Genomic DNA, 20,954 nt, shown 5'->3' with positions numbered 1-20,954 from the left:
CGCGATGGCGATCACTCGAGCCATCTTCCGCTTTATCTGGAGGTCGAAAATGGATCGTGTCTGCAGGGACGCGATGTACAAGCCTCTAGATAAAGGGGGAAAAAACGTGCCCAACATCGCCCTCATACTGATGGCCACCTTTGTGTGCGGCTGCATCAAGCGGTGCGTAGACCCTCGGTACGCAAACACCAAGTGTCACTACGTGCTGAGGTTCTACCTGTCCCCGGTGTTGCGAAGGATGGGTCTGGCCACGCTGCCGCGGAACGCTCCAAGTAGTTGGACCGTGCCGTACCACCTGTCCCTGGTGGAAAAATTGATGCAGAAAAACACCTTTGACCACAAGTCCATCAGGCAGTGGTCAGCACGTAACGTCCTAGAGGCCCTGAGGGATAAGGAGAGGGTGGACCCTGTGGGATGGTTCCCCGAGCAGACTGTCAAAGTCATTTGGCAGAATGCCTCATCGCCAGAACTTTCCAACAAGCACCAAGACGTAGCTTGGCTGGTGGTGAGAAAGGCCCTCCCCGTCAGATCCTTCCTACACGCCAGGAGTCTCACCCCCTCTGCACGATGCCCTCGAGGTGGCTGTGGTGGGGAAGAGACCGTTGTTCACCTCCTTGTGGATTGCGCCTTTGCAAAGAAAGTCTGGAGAGAGATGCAGTGGTTGCTGTCGAGGTTCATCCCGAGCAGTTCTGTGACACAGGACTCTGTGCTCTACGGGCTGTTCCCAGGGACACACACCGAGACAAACATCAACTGCAGCTGGAGGATCATCAACTCGGTGAAAGACGCGCTTTGGTCTGCCCGAAACTTGTTGGTCTTCCAGCACAAAGATTTGTCCCCGACCGATTGTTGCGGACTGGCACAATCCAAAGTCCAGGACTACGTGCTGAGGGACGCACTAAAGCTTGGGGCAGCTGCCGCAAAGGCGCAATGGGGAAGGGTCGCTGTCTAAGACCTTTCTACCACAGCGCACCGAGAGACTGGGAACTGTTTAGAGCCCCTCGGGCTGTACAGATCAAAATGAAAGGCTGTAAATGACTGTAATATTGTTTGTACTGATGCACCTGGTGATACATTTTGTAAAAGTTTAACCTGGATTGTACCCTTGTAATGTTGTTTTTGAAATGGTTTTGAATGTGATTGAAGATTTTTATGAATAAAGTATATTTTTACAAAAAAAAAGCCATCTTCCGCACTGATGGGCTTGTGGCGCAACGGTAGCGCGTCTGACTCCAGATCAGAAGGTTGCGTGTTCAAATCATGTCAGGCTCAAAAAGCTTTACTGCTCAAGTGGCAAAATGATTACAGATATAAAAACGGGCTTTACCGACCGATTGTTGCGGACTGGCACAATCCAAAGTCCAGGACTACGTGCTGAGGGACGCACTAAAGCTTGGGGCAGCTGCCGCAAAGGCGCAATGGGGAAGGGTCGCTGTCTAAGACCTTTCTACCACAGCGCACCGAGAGACTGGGAACTGTTTAGAGCCCCTCGGGCTGTACAGATCAAAATGAAAGGCTGTAAATGACTGTAATATTGTTTGTACTGATGCACCTGGTGATACATTTTGTAAAAGTTTAACCTGGATTGTACCCTTGTAATGTTGTTTTTGAAATGGTTTTGAATGTGATTGAAGATTTTTATGAATAAAGTATATTTTTACAAAAAAAAAAAAAAATCTTCCGCACTGGTGGGAAGTGATCAAGGGAAGCATCAAGAGGTTTTTCATCCGCAAAGGCACCCAGAAAGCTAGAAAGGAACAGAGGGAAATGTCCCGACTCCAGGAAAAGATGCAGAATCTGCTCCGGCTGCAGTCGATGGGGGTCGATGTCAAGGAGGAGCTCCAAGAGGTGAAGGGCCAGCAAGCCTCGCACTTTGCCTCGGAGGCCTCCAAGATCATCTTCCGTTCCAGAGTCCGCTCCGTGGAGCAGGATGAGACGTGCTCACGTTTCTTCTTCCAAAAGGTACACAGAGAGCGCTCTGTGATCAGCAGCCTGAAGGAAGAAGACGGCTCAGTAAAGTCATCACGGTCCGACATTCTGAGGATCAGCAAATCCTTTTATGCCGGACTGTATGACGTGAAGCCCACGGACAGCACGGCCTCCCAGTCCTTCCTGTCCTCTATCACGGAGGTCTTAGACCACAGTACGCGGGAGAGCCTAGACAAACCGCTAACTCCTGACGAACTGACTAAGGCCCTCGAGTCCTTCGAGAAGAGTAAAACCCCCGGAAGCGACAGCCTGCCGGCGGAGTTGTATTCGGCTCTGTGGGACTTGATCGGCCCAGACCTGCTAGAAGTGTACGAGAGTATGCTCCTGGCCGGCAGCATGTCAGAATCCATGAGGAAAGGCATCATCACCCTCATCTACAAGCACAAGGGGGAAAGGGAGGAAATTAGGAATTGGCGACCCATTTCACTGTTGAATGTGGACTATAAGATTCTGTCCAAGGTCATCGCCAACCGGGTCAAATCCGCTCTGGAATTGGTGATTCACCCTGACCAGACCTGCTCTGTGCCAGGCAGGAAGATCTCTGACAGCCTGGCGCTGCTCAGGGATACGATTGCCTATGTACAGGACAGGGGTGTGGAGACCTGCCTCATCAGCTTGGATCAGGAGAAGGCCTTTGACAGAATATCGCACACCTACATGGGGGATGTGCTCTCCAAAATGGGCTTTGGGGAGGGAATTCGAAATTGGATCCAACTGCTCTACACTAACATCAGTAGCGCAGTCTCAATCAATGGGTGGGAAACAGATAGCTTTCCGATTAAATCTGGAGTCAGGCAGGGCTGTCCTCTCTCGCCTGTCCTTTTCGTGTGCTGCATAGAACCCTTTGCCGAGTCCATCAGGAAGGATCCGGGCATAAGAGGAGTGACGATCCCAGGCAGTGGAGGCACTCAGGTAAAAGCCTCCCTGTACATGGACGACGTCGCCGTTTTCTGCTCGGATCCGCTGTCGGTGCGCAGACTGATGCACGTCTGCGACCAGTTCGAACTGGCCTCGGGAGCCAAGGTAAATCGTGGGAAGAGCGAGGCCATGTTCTTTGGGAACTGGGCTGACCGATCCTTTGTCCCCTTCACTGTCAGGGCTGACGGCCTGAAGGTGCTGGGGATATGGTTCGGAGGGACCGGGGCATGCGTTAGAAACTGGAAGGAGCGAGTGGCTATGGTGAAAAGGAAACTGGGCATGTGGGAGCGACGCTCCCTCTCCATTGCGGGTAAGAACCTGGTCATCAGGTGTGAGGTACTCTCGCTGTTGCTGTACGTGGCGCAGGTCTGGCCCATTCCACACTCCTGCGCGATGGCGATCACTCGAGCCATCTTCCGCTTTATCTGGAGGTCGAAAATGGATCGTGTCTGCAGGGACGCGATGTACAAGCCTCTAGATAAAGGGGGAAAAAACGTGCCCAACATCGCCCTCATACTGATGGCCACCTTTGTGTGTGGCTGCATCAAGCGGTGCGTAGACCCTCGGTACGCAAACACCAAGTGTCACTACGTGCTGAGGTTCTACCTGTCCCCGGTGTTGCGAAGGATGGGTCTGGCCACGCTGCCGCGGAACGCTCCAAGTAGTTGGACCGTGCCGTACCACCTGTCCCTGGTGGAAAAATTTATGCAGAAAAACACCTTTGACCACAAGTCCATCAGGCAGTGGTCAGCACGTAACGTCCTAGAGGCCCTGAGGGAAAAGGAGAGGGTGGACCCTGTGGGATGGTTCCCCGAGCAGACTGTCAAAGTCATTTGGCAGAATGCCTCATCGCCAGAACTTTCCAACAAGCACCAAGACGTAGCTTGGCTGGTGGTGAGAAAGGCCCTCCCCGTCAGATCCTTCCTACACGCCAGGAGTCTCACCCCCTCTGCACGTTGCCCTCGAGGTGGCTGTGGTGGGGAAGAGACCGTTGTTCACCTCCTTGTGGATTGTGCCTTTGCAAAGAAAGTCTGGAGAGAGATGCAGTGGTTGCTGTCGAGGTTCATCCCGAGCAGTTCTGTGACACAGGACTCTGTGCTCTACGGGCTGTTCCCAGGGACACACACCGAGACAAACATCGACTGCAGCTGGAGGATCATCAACTCGGTGAAAGACGCGCTTTGGTCTGCCCGAAACTTGTTGGTCTTCCAGCACAAAGAGTTGTCCCCGACCGATTGTTGCGGACTGGCACAATCCAAAGTCCAGGACTACGTGCTGAGGGACGCACTAAAGCTTGGGGCAGCTGCCGCAAAGGCGCAATGGGGAAGGGTCGCTGTCTAAGACCTTTCTACCACAGCGCACCGAGAGACTGGGAACTGTTTAGAGCCCCTCGGGCTGTACAGATCAAAATGAAAGGCTGTAAATGATTGTAATATTGTTTGTACTGATGCACCTGGTGATACATTTTGTAAAAGTTTAACCTGGATTGTACCCTTGTAATGTTGTTTTTGAAATGGTTTGGAATGTGATTGAAGATATTTTATGAATAAAGTATATTTTTACAAAAAAAAAATATAGATAAGGTTAAAATAGAGCACTAAAGCAAGGATTTTAGAATGAAGGAACACGTAAAACTGGTGAAAAGAAAATTAGGACAAACGCTAGATTGTTTTCACACAAGTAGTGACCAACTCTTGAGTGGTTTATGACAGTGGGAGCAGAAACACTAGATTCGTTTAATAGACAATGAGATGTTGTGATGCGGGTCTATAGGTCTTCTATTCTGGTTCAATGACTAAAGTGAACAAATTATTTCCTTAATCTGTGATCCTGCAGTCAATCCAGCGACACTGTGAATGATATCCAAAGGTTTCCATTAATCCTTTTAGAACCATAAATTACAATCTATCCCTTGTCAGTCAAACCAACACTGAGAGCTGAATGTACTCTATACCAAAACGCAGAGCAGATTATAATTCGGCATCTAGGCCAGTTAAATCAAGAGTTATTAAATTGCAAACCAGCCTTATATCACATAAACTTCTGTCAAGTAGGAATTTAATAGATTGTGTAATCTAGTAATGGAACTTATCAAATCTTTGCATGCCTACATTCCATGCATTCTGAGCACATCATTGTACAAGGAAGAACATAGCTTTTTAAAAATTCATTCACAGGATGTGGGCTTCGCTGGCTAGGCCAGCATTTATTGCCCATCCCTAGTTGCTCTTGAGAAGGTGGTGGTGAGATGCCTTCTTGAACTGCTGCAGTCACTGTGGTGTAGGTACACCCACAGTGCTGTAGGTACACCCACAGTGCTGTTAAGAAGGGAGTTGCAGGATTTTGATCCAGCAATGCTATGTGTGTTTCTGCATTGAGCTTCGTAGACTACTTTCACATCGGTGCTGCAACATATCTCTCAGTGTTTAGCAGGTTCAGGATTGTTGCTCATATTTCTTTATCCTATTATTGTGGCCTCCAGCTCCTTTGAATTAAGAAAGGGCGTTTTCTTCTGCATCAATACCATATCACCAAGCACTTCTAAAACACTTGTTTGCAGTGGTGCTGGCAGTGAACTGCATTTACACTGTTGCATGCTGGTGGCGATTTCTGATATTGGAGTTCTACTTTTAAGCCTGCCAGACCACTTAGAGCCTCCTCCCTTTCTATGCTAATTTATTTAATGATATCACAGGCCTTTTGCCTGATTTCCATACCCATGTCATCCCTCTCACTTGTGAACACTGACACAAAGTGTTCATTTAGAACCCTATCTACATCTTCCAGCTCCACACACAAATTACCACTATGGTCCTTAATGGGCCCTACTCTTTCCCTAGTTATCCTCTTACTCGATGTACTTGTAAAATAACTTTGGATTTTCAGTTATTTTACCTGCCAATGTTTCTTCATGCCTCCTTTTTGCTCTCCTAATTTCCTTTTTAAGTTTCCCCCTACACATTCTGTACTCCTCTAGGGCTTCTGCTGTTTTGACCCCTCGGTATCTGCCATAAGCATCCCTTTTTCTCTTTATCCAATCCTGTATATCCCTCGACATCCAGGGTTCCCTGGATTTGTTGGTCCTACCCTTTATCTTTACTGGAATATGTTGGCCCTGTACTCTCCCTGTTTCCTTCTTGAATGAGTCCCACTGCTCTGATGCAGATTTACCTAAAAGTAGCTGCTCCCAGTCCACTCTGGCCAAATCATATCTGATCTTATTAAAATTGGCCTTCCTCCAATTTAGAACTCTGATTTCTTTATTTTCAATAAACTGTATCTGCCACCTGTCTACATATTCCAGAGCTTTCTGGGCCATTTATAATGCCTACAAAACCTGGCTACGTCCTTATTAAGACTTTTGCCATTTTCCTTACTGTTCGTCAAATACTTTTGCACACTTACGTTCCAGATTGTGCTCATTATGTCCAGTTCCAAATTATCTATATATGCTGAGAACAAACTCTGACTTCTGGGATATATCACATAAAACCCTTCACCAATCTGATAAATAGCTCTTTGATTCCTGCCCATCTACCAACGTTCTATCTATCTTGTTACACTTCCTCTTTATATCCTACTCCTGAATTCTTATAACTACTCTCTTAGAAAACCATCTTATTAAACACCTTCTGAATTCGACATTCATAAAATTTATGACATTTCTTATATATATCCAGTTATTTCTTCAAAAGACTATGGTCGGAGTTTTTCCTGAATTGCACTCAGTGCAGCAGCGGGTGTGGACAAAGGTTTTATTCCCGCCAGGTGCTTCTGGCCGGGATTTTCCAGCTCTATTGTGGCGGGTCCTACTATGGGAGATTTGGCGGCCCTGCCAAGTTCATTGGCATTCGATAGGACTTGGTGTATCAGCGATGGGTGGGGCCAGAAAATCCCACCCTACGGCCGGGATTTTCCAGCCCCACCCGCTACCGGGGTCTTCCCGCCCTGCAAAAAGTCAATGGACTTTTGACCGGCCCGCCGCATCCCCCATGGTGGATCCCGCTGCGGCAAGGCCGGAAAACCCCAGCCTATATTTAATGTCAAACGTAGCTTAACTTTACGAAAATCATGATGACTGTCGTTGATTAACCAATGCATTTCTAAATGCTCACTAATTTGGTGGGGAGGATTCTAGGAATTTGCCAACAATTGACATTATACTATCTTGTCAATTGACATTTAGTCCTTCCTGTCTCTCTTCCTGAAAAGTGTTAGGTTGGTTCGTAAGATCTTACCCTGCAATGTAATTTTTATATCCAAGGTAAACTGAAAAATTGTGCTCCAGCTTCTGCCATCTCCTTCCTTCAACAGCATAGGAAATATACAATTAGGGGCAGGATAGCGTATCTTTCTTGAGTTCTGCTCTCTCCTTTAGAATGAAGCCCTTTCAGCAACCTATAACAGCTGTTCTACATTCTCACTTCTATCATCATTGGCAAAACTGATTCAAAGCATTTACTTAACATTCCTGTCAATTTTGTCCTCCATAATTAGAATTCACTTTTCATATTTGAGCAAGCCTACCTTCGTAAACATGAGCTCATCCAATACTCCACTGCCTGTGTCTTTCCTTGCACCAAGCCCCATTCACCCATTACTCCTAGACTCCTTGACCTACATTGGTTCCCTCTCTAGCGAAGTCTTGATTTTAAAATTCACATTCTTTCTTTCAAATCCTTCCATGTCCTTGCCCCTCTCCACCTATGTAATCTCCTCCAGCCCCGGGATGTAATTAGCAGAATATTAAGAGGGAGCAAGTGCATATTTGGATTTTCAGAAGGCTTTTCATAAGATTCCACATAAGAGACCGGTAAGCAAAATTAAAGATTGGAGGTAATATAGTGGCATCGACTGAGAATTGGTTAACGGACAAAAAACAGAGAGTAGGAATAAACAGGTCATCCTCAGCTTGGCAGGCTGTGACTAGTCGGGTGCGGCAAGGATCAGTGCTTGGGCCCCAGTTATTCAAAATCTATATCAATGATTTGGATGTGGGGACCAAATGTAATATTTCCAAGTTTGCTGCTGACACAAAACTAGATGGAAATGTGCATTGTGAGGAGGATGCAAAGAGGCTTCAAGGGGATTTAGGCAGACTAAGTGAGTGGGAAAGAACACGGAAAGTGGAATATCATGAGGAAAAATGTGAAGTTATCCACTTCGGTAGGAAAAACAGAAATGCAGAGTATTTCTTAAATGGCAAGAGATTGGGACATGTTGATGTCCAAAGAGACATGGATGCTCTTGTTTATGAGTCACTGAAAGCTAACATACAGGTGCAGCAAGCAATTGGAAAGACAAATGCTATGTTGGCCTTCATTGCAAGAGAATTTGAGTATAGGAGTAAAGAGGTCTTACTGCAATCATATAGATCTTTGAAGAGACCACACCTGGAGTATTGTGTACGGTTTTGGTCTCCTTACCTAAGGAAGGATATAATTGCCATAGAGGGATTGCAATGAATGTTGAACAGACAAATTCCTGGGATGGCGGGATTGTCCTATGAGGAGACTTGGCCTGTATCCTTTAGAGTTAGAAGAATGAGAGGTGATCTCATCGCAACATACAACATTCTTACAGGGATTAACAGAGTAGATGCAGGAAGGCTGTTTCCCCTGCTTGGGATGTCTTGAATCAAGGGACACAATAAGGGGCAGGCCATTTAGGACTGAGATGAGGAGAAATGTCTTCACTTGGAAGGTGGTGAATCTTTGGAATTCTCTTCCCTAGATGGTAGTGGAGGCTCAGTCATTGAGTATGTTCAAGACAGAGATGGATAGATTTCTAGATATTAAAGATACCAAGGGATATGGGGATGGTGAGGGAAAATGGCATTGTGCTATAAGATCAGCAATGACCTAGTTGAATAGCAGAGCAGGCATGAGGAGGCAAATGACCTCCTCCTGCTCCTATTTACCATGTTCCTATGCTCCTCACCTCACAACTCTTTGACACATCTGCACTCATCAAATTCTGATCTTTTGAGCAACCCGAATTTTAATTGTTGGCCATGCCTTCATTTGCCCAGGCCCTTAGCTCTGGAACTCCTTCTTTACACCTCTCTTCTTGTTTTCCTCCTTTAAGATACCCCGCAAAACCTATCCCTCCGACCAAGCTTTTGGTCAGAGAGTTATTGTATTACTGTTGGTTATGAAGGGAATCTGAATGTTATCGCTTTATTATTTGTTATCCGATGGAATCAAAGTTCATTCTGCCATTGGTTTCCCCTCCTCCCTGGCTCCTCCAGCCCTGGATTTCCCCTCTTCCCCTGTTCACAGGTGGTCTCCCCAGCTCTTTGAACTTATTGTACACTAGATGCTGGTGTGAAATCACAAGAAAAAAACACTCAATTACAGTGGACCCAACCTTTATGAGGTAAATTTAATAACATTCATAGAAGGACATCAAATGCCGTCACATAGGCAGGTGTTGTATGTTCAGGATGTCAAGTGATCAAATTTCCAGGAATGTCTCCAACCCTAAATCTGATCCATATGTGGTAAATATGCATGAACTTTACAAATCTATTTCTGTGAGTGTTTTACCTTCTCAAATAGGATCGATCCTACTAACAAATCTGAGACTTGTTACCAAAAGTGGAAAAATATTACAGACCATATTTTTGATTAGGTCCCAACACAGAGTTTTGTCCACTAAGTTCAAATATCAGGAAGTTAGACACTAGAAACTGGTGGATCTCATTGTATTTTCTGTCCATGGTTAGTGTAGTGGGTCAATAGGCTTTGAGTGATGTAGACTATGATTTATCTTTGACATCAGCAGTCATGTGCTAGAGACTCTGTATAGCAGACAGGCAGCGCTGAAAGGAGATGTGCCTACTCAGTAACCCACCTTATACATATTGTACATAGTGTAAATAAACTAGTTATAAGTAAATACCTGAGTCTGGCTACAGACCCTCTTCACAAGGTATAAGGCCTAGCATGCCCATCAAACACGTGGTGCTGCATATTACCATTTTCCTTTCAGAACAAGCAATGTTGTCTGAAAGGGTCTCCATGGGCAGAATGTTACGTCCTGCAGCGGGCATGCACCTGACCCGATCGGGCGTAAAATAGCGTGCGATGACGTCGGGTGAGCGTCCTGATGTTAACGCGCATTCGCGTGATATTTTGGTCGGTGGATGCCGGAGCCGCACCCACCATTAATTAAGAGGCCATTTAAGATAATTAAAAAGACAATTGATAGCAATTTTTCATTACCTGTGCGATTTCGTGCTTGGTGCACGAGCAAAGCGGGCAGGCGTCCAGCCGACATTTTCAGAAACCTCATCCACAGGTGGGATAAAAGGATGAGCAGTATTTCCAGTGTCAGTAGTGGGGAGTTTGGGTACATAGTTTGCTGCTGGTGACTTTTTGGTACTTGGCAGCTTCATCTCTGTTCGGGGCTACATTGTTAGCATTTCCAGCCTTCATTTCAGGACTCCTTGGTGTCGCCAAGGCCCCCGGAGCATTCAGGGCATATGGAGCCTTCCAGGTGTCATACAGCCATCTGTAACCCTGGTAATGGGGATTGTGATCTCCGCTGGTGGCACCTCCTCTAGGGAGGAAGAGAGGGGCAGAAGGAAGAGGAGGTCAGGTCTCCCAATGCACCTTCCAGGCAGGCGACCGGTGGGAGGAGAGGGGCAGGCACAAAGGACGCAGAGCCAGCAGGAAGCCCAAGGCAGAAGCGGCCACAGGAGACGCCACTATCCTGCTGCCAGGGTTTACAGGCAGCGATGCAGCTACCTCAATATGTCTGAGGTGCAATGCCAAAGGAGGCTCCACCTCTCATGGGAGACACTGACTTCGTTTGTCAGATGGTTGGGCCTGAGATCAGCTCCAACTGTGTGGGTGGACACCCCATGCCAGTGGCTCCGAAGGTCACAGTAGCCCTCAACTTCTATGCCTCCGACTCTTTGCAGGGGTCAGTGGAGGATCTGTGTGGAGTCTCTCAATCAGCTGTCCATCGTTGCGTCAAGCTGGTGACAGAAGCTCTGTTCAGGCGGGTACTGACCTTTCCAGTACGAATGAGGCCAGCCAGGCTGAGTGAGCCAGAGGCTTTGCAGCGATTGCTGGGTTCCCTGCAATCAATTGCTAATTTTGGATTTGAAAACTATTGTCAGCAATCGTGACCATGAAACCACCATTGATTCACTTAAAAACTCTTCTGGTTCACTAATGTCTTTTAGGGAAGGAAATCTGTCATCCTCACCTGGTCTGGCCTACATGTGACTCCAGACACACAGCAATGTGACTGACTCCTAACTGCCCTCTGAAATAGCCTAGCAAGCCACTCAGGTCAGGGGCAATTAGGGATGGGCAGCAAATACTGGCCTTGCAAGTGATGCCCACATCCCATGAAAAAAACAAAAATATTTCTATTGCTCAGTGAATAGTTAATTTGTTAATGATTCGCTGCGCTTCCTAGGAGCCAACTTTTTCCAGCGTAGGGAGTAAGTCTAAGTGTCGCATGCCCTCTACAGTAAACAACAGAGATTCTCTGCTCAGCATTCAAGAATTCAGGTCACAATGTCAATAAATGCAGCAACAAATGATTTCTATGGTGGTCTGGTAAAAGCTGTAAAGGGGTCACATCCATCTTTCCAAAAATAAGACTGTCTAAAATAATGAAAAATGACTAAAATGTTTTTTTTTAATGAGGAAAACTGTGGTTGGCTGATATTGTCATCTGGAGAGTAATTTTAATTACATGGCTTCAAACAAACATGATGGTCTTTATCAAAGAAAATGATATCCCAATTTGCAACAAAATTGCTGTTTAATATGTCTGTACTTTTGACTGCTGTCACAAATAATGATGAAATATGGGAAGAAGCTTGGATATTTTGGGAAACACTGTAATGATTGTTACTGTAAAATACTGTAAACTGTAATGTGCTCAAATGAAAAGCCATGAGCGGGAGAAGTTGTAAGTAACTGGAACACTACCCTGACTTCCATAATAGGGAAGGTGGGGTGGACCAAGCAGAAAAGCTCACATTAAAGGTCTTTACACTCCACTTTTTCTGTCTGTATAATTTTCTCATTAGGATTTTTGGAAGTCCATGCTGGTTTAATAGCTGGCAAAAACAAAGAAGATATTACCCAATGTATTAACTACTATCCCATATTTCATCTGAGGAGCTGGTGGCAGAAAGGTCAGTAGATTTGTGTTCCATAGCACAAGTTGTCCTGTATTTGTCAGCCAGCCTGTAGGACATCTCCCCTGTGTGCACTTCTACTGTGATTTGTTTCTCTTGCTTTCATTTGCTGTCCAGGAGGGCTGAATGAAAAGCCTTCATTAAAACGAAAGTCTTAATCTGGGTTTTTACTACCATAGTGGATGCTGGAATGACCTTGCCCTGTCTTTTCTAGAGAGGGAAAACAAGGGAAAACACTTGCAAGTCCTATGTCGAGGCAGACTGTGAAGAGAATAAGGAATGCAGTCTGAATCTACTGCTAAGCCCTTTTGTGATACAGTGCACCATCTTGAAGCGTAGGCATGATTGCATGATGCTCCCTAACCCCTCTGGTAGATATCCACAAGCCCACTCCTAACTGATATCCATCACTTTTCTCTCCTTAAGCCAGAACAAAATGAGGATTGAGAGCATATATAAAAAAGGCATGATTCCTAAATCCAAACTTCTCACATTTCCAAAGGTGGCCTTTGACAGATTGATCTTCCCAGGGGCCGTGTAAGCCTATATATAAATGCATTGCTGGATTCAAGAGAATTCCCCAGAGTCCATTATAAGTAAAACTAAACTGTTTAAATCTGGCAAACAATTGCTACAGTGGTATGTAGTGCAGAAAACCAATGCCAGTTTCTAGAGTTGAAAATATATATGTCACGACTAGCTAAGTTAATAGTTAAGTTAAAATAATTGACTCGTATTCAGCAGCAGTTCCTCTTCAAATGAAACCCATACTACATGCAGTATGAGAAATAGTACAAATGAAAATTCACAGGGACGATTAATCTTTCAAGCTTGTGATGGATATCAATACCAAGCCAGGAGAGCTGACAATTAAGGAGTTATTTTTTTATCACTTATTCCCAAAGCAAAAACTGTCCTTCAGTAAGCAAACCTTTACATGCCATGAACCAAAAAGTGACATTATGAATAAAAGAATGTGCTAATATGCATCCAGGCAAAAATTGAAACTTCGGATTGTGACTGGATATCACGTTGGAACTCCGCTGCATCTTGCATTATTTCAGAAGACAAATATAATCCACCAGAGAAGGCACCTGTAATAAGCTGAACAATTAGGCAAGTTTAATCGTAAATAGTTACAGTAAAAGCAAGATAAGAAAATCATTCCAATAAACAGCAACCCGCATCAAAATCGCAGAGTTAAGCAGTAAAGCAAGGCAGATCCTTTCCAAACTTACTTGCAGACCTGGAGATATAAAGTAATTTTCAGAAAGGAATAACAGACTTATTCCTCAGAGAACAAACAAACCTGTCTTTGCGTACGCTTACCCAGTCACATTCCATCCTTGTGCTTAGTGGCCAGGCTAATACATGAAATGTGCTGGATTTTTATACTCATAAATCCTTTGGAAAATAGGCGCTGCTTTGAAGATCAGCCTGTGAGACAGAGGTAATTGAACAGTTTCAACAGTCTTGACAATCTACAAGCAGAAAAGCACCATGATACTTGTCGGCATTTGGACTGTTTCACAGTCCAAAGCATCATTAACTCAAATTGGCCCCCTTTGGATTGGGCAATGCCCTTTCGGCCCTATACGAAAGCTTTCACATGGCGTCATTATAAAATATTATTCAGTCATTAAAAATTACAATACAATAGGCCATAATCTAATTTAGTGTCAGCCATGGATCAGTTGGTAGCACTTGTGCCTCTGGGTTCAAGTCTCACTCCAATGCTTGAGCACAAAAATCTGTGCTGTACTGAGAATTTCTGATGAGATGTTAAACCGAGGTCCATCTGCCTGCTCGGGTGGATGCTAAAGATCCCATGACATTATTTTGAAGAAGAGCAGGGAAGTTATCTCCAGTGTCCTGGCCAATATTTATCCCAAATCTAAGCACACAAGTTCATCAAGAATCACAAACTACATCGCCAAAACAAAAGAAAGATGCACATTTTCTTTTCCTTTAATATGGTCGATGTGCCACTGATTAGGGTCGACACTTGCAAGTACTGAAGACAAAATGGATATAATTCATCAGCTTCTGTTCTCTAAAACCGCTGCACTTCATCTGAACACCATTCCATCTGTCGTTAGTTTGCAATTGCCTTTCACCAAGAGTGTTTGACAACTAGTTAGTAACTTTGTTATGAACAAACGTTCATTTGTTTTCCTCCAGGACCATTGATCCTATAAAACTAATAAAAGGAATCTGTCAAGGAGTTGGTCAAACAGTGGCCTCTTGCATCTTGGTTCAAATCCAGCCCAAACTGATGGGATGAAAGTCTATTCTGTCTGGTGATTTTAAGGTCTCACGTGAAATAAGTTCAGACATGATCGATTCAGTAACCGGTTAGTGTAACGTCTACAGCACAGGATTCTCCACAATTCGGTATCCGTTAGCAATGCCAAACAGAGAAGCCGCAGGATAGTTTGTGTGGAAAATGGGAGAGAAAAAAAAAAAAAATCAAACTGCTCTTCTGAGCTGGAAAATTAAGCACGTGCCTGAGGCAGGATAGAGGAAGTTTTACTTTTCCATCTGGCTGTGCTATAGCTGATTGCTTGATTGGTGACTGGGTGCCTGAATCAGTGAGAGTTCCATTCCCCAGCAATAACATCCCTCATCCCGAGCACAAAAAAATCAAAATAACGGAAAAGGAAATCTGAAACAAAAACAGAAAATGGTGGGAGCTCTGTAAAGGGGAAAAAAAGGTTTAAGTTTTCAAGGGTAACCCTCTTTGAAACTGAAATCTGAGATGCTTGGGCACCTTCTGAAGGCCATCTTCATCTCCTGTTGCAATCTGAATGATGTTTCTACAACAGTTTTCCAATCTGCAACAATAAAATATCTTTCCTCTTCAATAATGCTGATGGGCCTTTGTTAAATTCATCCCTGGGATGCGACTGCTGCTGTTTAAGGCTGGCATTTATTGCCCATTCCTAATATTTTACTTTCTAACTGCCCTTAAGAAGGTGGTTCCGTGCCACCTTTTTGAATACAACTGAGTTTCTTAATGCACCATGTCAGAGGGCGGTTAGGAGTCAGCAACATTGCAGTGGGTCTGGAGTCCCATATAGGCCTGACTGGGGAAGGACAGCAGATTTCCCTCTCAAAAGAACAGTAATGAAGATAACAGGTCTTTACAGCCCCATTGTTTACACTAGCTTTACTATTCCAGATTTAAACTCTCTAACTACTGTGGTGGGATTTGAACTCATCTCTCCAAGTTATTAGTCCAGGTCTTTGAATTACTAGCCCAGTAATATATGCTGTCATACCTGTCCGGTTAGCATATTTGCAGCATTTTCTCTTATTTGCAGCATTTTCTCTTATTCCTACAAAGCTTCTTCCCACAGTAAACACACATTGCCTTCACAATTCTCTTCCTGAATATACATCGTAAAATTCATTGGTCACATCAGATATTTTCAAATCTAATGCATCGGAAATCTTCACATTCCATCAAGAGACCAGAATCACATTGAGGCAACGCTCTTAAGTTCCACATTTTTCCCACGATTCTCACAGAATTCAAAGGATTTTCATGATTTTGTGTAATTTGCAGCTGTCACAAACCGACTATGACAGAGGTGCACTCCTGGACTATTTGTCTTTGTATGAAATGTAGCTACATATTCCTGCTATGATTGTCTCAGTGAATTGAAGGGTACTGCTGAGAGCTATCGTGGACTTTCCTGCCTTGAAAGCCAGTTAATATGCCAGGCCTTATGGATTACTCACTCATGAAGGCATGCCTTGCTTTTGCTTAGGATATCCATGGAAATAATCCACACCTCTGCCGGTTGCAGGATGTTGTGTGATAAACATTGCAGCTGGATATCAGGCCGTTTGCCCAGTGTCAAGTCTCACAGGAAGTAAACATTTCGCCAAATCAGCATTGGGAAAGCCAAAGCCATCTTATTGGGCTTGTTCCAAAATCTCGCTATCTTCACTGCGATTCCATCTCCAGCCCTCCCTGCTCACTCAGGTTGAACCAGATAGGGTGCAGTTCAGGCCTGGTTAAGATTCAAACTCCACAAACAATCCCTCACCAAGATAACTTACTTTATCACCAGGGCTACTTAATTCTCAAGACCACCCATCTCTGCTTTTACCCCATTGCCATTACTGAAGAACGCCACCCCACAACCTCCCCATCCATGTTTTTGTCGTCTCCAGGCTCTACCGGAGCAGTGGGGCCTTTTTAAGTTTAACAATGGAAGCAGAGCCTCTGTAACAGGAGTGCGGCCAGCATGACAAGGGAATTTTTATTTTAAATTTACAGTGGGAGTGGAGCCAGGAGGAGTTGAGGCCAGCTTGGGGAAAATACAGAGCCAAATTTCTATTAAAATTTAACAGTTAATGCAATGATCGGAGGCCCAACAGACACTGGGGAATGTTGTCTTTAAAATTACATTGAGGTCGGAAGTATGCCATCTACAAAGAAACACACACACGAAAACTCACATTTCTAGGGCGCCTTTCACCACGTCAGGACATTCCAAAGACCTCTACAGCTAATGGCTTTTGAAGTGCAGTCAATGCTGTTATGTAGGAAATAAGGTAGCCAATTTGCACACAGCAAGGTCCAACAAATAGCAATCAGAAAACGAAGGGGTAAAGATTGGTCCAGGCATCAGTGAGAATTCTCCTGCTGTTCTCCAAAAGAGTGCGACTGGGCCATTTATGTCCACCTGAGCGAGCGGACGGGGCAGTGGTTTAGTGTTTCAGCTGAAAAACAGCACCTCCGACACTGCAGCACCTCCTCAGTACTGCACTGGAGTGTCAGCCTAAACCTCTATGCTCAGGGTCTCTGGAGTGGAAGTTGAACCTACAGCGTTCTGACTCAGAGGTGAGAGTGCTACTCCTGAACCATGGTTGACAAAATGCAAGCAACAACCAGGGAAGGTTTTTTAAAAGGAACTTGGAGGGAAAGGCTGGGAAAATGTAGATGTAAAGCTAAAGTGGGTCAAGACAAGTGCAACAAGCACCAATTTTCCTCCTCATGTCTCGCTCAGCTATGTGCTTCTGAAGTTTGTTACAGTATTTATAATTGTACCCTAGTAAAAAATGTCTGATCAGTAATGCATTTTTTAACTTAGTCGTTCTCTTGAACACAGCTTTTTCTTTCAAAAAACAAGCACTGATTAAATTTAATCTAAATTATTTTTTTGAAATTTACCCACTAGCTATTCCTCAAAAAATTCTGAAAAACAGCCAAATAAATTTTGTTAAGTACTTTTCATCATTCAATCATTTGGCTATCTTAAATGCTGTTAAATTGAGAAATTGTGTGCACTTGCTCTTGGTGAAATGACAGGATTTAGCTAACAGCGCCATCTGTCTGGGAAAAAAATATCAAGCTGAAGCTCCGACTTCTGGAAAGGCAAGAGAGGCCTTCAAGTAAAAACTTTAATGAAGGAATCAGAAGATGGAAAAGATGATTCCACAAATAAGTGTAATGATGCCATTGTAAAATACATATTTTTAATTTTGTTTACAACCTTTTTTTGGAAATTTGTAATGGTGGTTACCGAGAAAAATTGGTGAATATCTCCTTTCAAAAACATTCTGCGGGAATTAGTTCATCAATAAACAAATATTAATTTTATAGAAATTGTTCCTTTATGAAGGTCGACATGTTCCTTTGGGTTTTTCCCCATTTCATGTGTTTACATAAACAAATTCCTTGTTTAAGTCCAGACTTAAAAAACAGAGCTCGAAAACGCCACACACAAAATGCACATCAAATGCATGATTTTTAATAATACACGAGCAGATCTTCCATGAAGTTACTCACAGTGAGTTCAGCACTCAGCTGAACTTGGGTATTTTCGTCATTGTCACCGGCTCTTTTCCTTGTTCAATCTCTTTCCTCCTTTCCCTTAACTATCTGCCTCCAGAAACTTGCTATCTCCCTAACCTGCCACTTGATCCTCAGACTCGCCTTCAATTTATCTCTATCTGTTCCCTGATCTCTCTCTTTCACTCTGATCCCACCACCACCTCCGCACCACCCCCCCCGCAACCCACCAGAAAAGAGCAGGGAGCGGGGCTGCATCATTAAATATTTTTAATATGATGCAGTAGGAAGGAGAGTAAGACCTGAATTGCAACTGTCGCTCCAGACTACTTATCTAACATCTGGTACTGGATGAGCAGAAATTTCCTCCAGTTATATGTTGGGAAGACTGAAGCCATTGTTCTTGGCGTCTGCTCTAAACTCTGTTTCTGAGCTACCGGCCCCATTCCTCTCCCTGGCAAAAGTCTGGGATTAAGCCAGTCTATTCACAACCTTGGTGTCACAATTTTTTTATTCCTTAATGGGAGGTGGGCAATACCGACAGGGCCAGCGTTTGCCTGTCTGTCTCTAAATGCCCTTGAACTGAGTGGCTTGCTAGGCCATTTCAGAGGGCAGTTAACAGTCAACCACATTGCTGTGGATAAAAGCAAAATACTGCAGATGCTGGAAATCTGAAACAAAAACAGAAACTCAGTAGGTCTGACAGCACCTGTGGAGAGAGAAACAGAGTTGACATTTCGAGTCTGTACGACTCTTCTTCAGAGCTCTGAAGAAGGGTCATACAGGCTCAAAATGTCAACTCTGTTTCTCGCTGACATTGCTGTGGAGCTGTGTTACATGCAGGCCAGACCAGATAAGGATGGCAGATTTCCTCCCCTAAAGGGGATTAGTGAACCAGATGGGTTTTTCCGATAATTAGTGATAGTTTCATGGTCACCATCAATGAGACTAGCTTACAATTTCTGATTTATTAATTGAATTTAAATTCCACCAGCCGCCGTGGTGGGATTTTGAACCCGTGTACCCAGAGCGTTAGCTTGGGCCTCTGGATTACTAGTCCAATGACATTGCCACTATACCCTCATCTTCCCCCCAGCAAAGACCACTGAGGTAAGCTTCCAATCTCAGATTCGGACTGGCAGTAAGACCATTTCCTTCCATGTCTGACTTCACCCTGCCATCTGCTGCTGAAACCCACATTCATGTCTTTGTTACCTCTAGGCTCAGCTATTCCAATGCATTCCCAGCTGGTCTCCCACATTCTACCCACTGTAAACTTGAGATCATCCAAATCTCTGCTGCCCATGACTTAACCCACACCAAGAGCAGGGATTTTCCACACCCGCCCGCTGCAGCGACCTTCCGATCCACCGCAAGTCAATGGGCTTCTAGCTGGGGCACCGCTTCACCCACGGCGGGTCCTGCCCGCAACGGGGCCGGAAAATCCCGGCCTGAGTCCCGTTCCCCCATCATCCCTATTCTCGCTGACCTGCATTGGCTCCCAGTTAAGTAATGTCCTGATAAAATTCCCATCCTAGTTTTCAAATCGCTTCAGGGCTTCATCCCTTCCTACCTCTGCAATCTCCTCCAGCCCCACAACCCTCTGAGATATTTGTGCTTCTCTACTCCTGGCCTCTCAAGCACCCCCGATTTTAATTGTCCGCCATCGGTGGCAATGACTTCAGTTGCCTAGGCCTTAAGCTTTGGAATTCCCTCCCTGCACTTGTCTGCCTTGCTATCTTGCTTTCCTCCTTTAAGAAACTCCTTAAAATAGGGGTTTCCAAACTGTGGGTTGCCATACCTATGCCGTCCCAGAGGTAACATTTGGGGCCCTTACTTTGAGCTGCAATGGTGACTATGGAGAGGAGACAACCTCTGGGGCCGCTGGTGGGACAGCCCTGGTCCCACTGGATCAATCCCACCAAATAGCATGGGGCAGACGGTGAGTCCAAAGTGCTCTTCAATCTCAGAAGACACTTGTAGCAGTGAGTTCAAGTGGGCCCGGGATCTTTATGCACCAATTTGGCGCAGCTAGAGGTCGGCGAGTGTAACTCAGTCACTGCCTGAGCGCAGGAAAAACTGGGCAGTAATTCAGCTGAGCCAGGAAGGCGAGAGGTGGCTTCAAACTTTACTGCGTTTCTGCTCCCATCTGCCTGTTATACAGGCTCCTTACACAGAGTGACAACTCTACTTCACAAGTACTGGCAACTAGACGAAAAGGGCAAGGTGGGGTGGGGGGGTGGTGGGGGGGGGGAGAGACGAGACGAGCTGCTGAGTGAATGAGTGAGGGGCGGGGGGTTGGGAAGAGAGACTGGTGAGTGAGAGTGGAAGGGTTTCGAATGAGGGGCTGCTGAGTGTGTTGGGGGAGTGGAGTTGGGAAGAGGTGCTGTTGAGTGAGTATGTGAATGAGTGGAGGGAGGGGTGTTAGGAAGAGGTATGTGTATGTGCATGTGTGTGTGTGGTGGGGGAGAGAAGTTGATTACAATGTATATTCAAGACTGGGGGGGGAAGAGGGGCTTCACTGGATTTTCTGTCACCAGCGAATGTGGAGAGCTTGGCTGAAACCGACATGAGTTCATAAAATAACATTTTTACAATGTGCTTGAAAGCAGATTCTCATATTTATACGATATGTTGATCCATAGAGCACAAACCTTAATAATTGTATACTGAACATTACTATGCTGCTTTGTTTCTGTTCTGTTTTTGCAAACTGCAGGTTGCTCTGATGAGTGTGAGGTGCTGAGACTGAGATGGTGCTGAGTGAGGGAACTATTGTGCTGATGGTCAGGGAGGTCCTCGTTGCTTGAGGCAGCTGCCGCAGAGGCACAATGGGGAAAGGTCACTGTCTAAGACCTTTCAGTCATAGTGCACCCAGGGGCTAGAAAATTTGTAGAGCCCCTCGGGCCTTATGTCTGGCATTGAACGTATGTTGTAAATAACAAAAGTATTGAAATCGTATTGAGGCACCCAAGAGTGGAACATGCTGTATAGAGAAAAGTTGAATTTTATTGCACTTTCTGTAATTTTTCAATCTGAAATGTTTCGCCCTAAGGCAGTATGCCTAACAGAGAA

At 45.0% G+C, this 20,954-nt stretch overlaps 1 non-coding gene across 1 annotated transcript; it reads left to right on the top strand.

Annotated features, from left to right (window-relative positions):
- The first annotated feature begins 1,200 nt into the window (after positions 1 to 1,200).
- Positions 1,201 to 1,272, top strand: trnaw-cca (transfer RNA tryptophan (anticodon CCA)). Its single transcript has one exon. It is a non-coding gene; the product is annotated as a tRNA-Trp (tRNA).
- The last annotated feature ends 19,682 nt before the right edge of the window (positions 1,273 to 20,954 follow it).

The sequence above is a fragment of the Cetorhinus maximus genome, chromosome 1 (assembly GCF_964194155.1).
Source record: "Cetorhinus maximus chromosome 1, sCetMax3.hap1.1, whole genome shotgun sequence".
In the NCBI taxonomy this organism is placed as follows: Eukaryota; Metazoa; Chordata; class Chondrichthyes; order Lamniformes; family Cetorhinidae; genus Cetorhinus; species Cetorhinus maximus.
The sequence above is the reverse complement of the archived record's forward strand: the minus strand, read 5'-3'. Positions and strand labels throughout refer to the sequence as shown.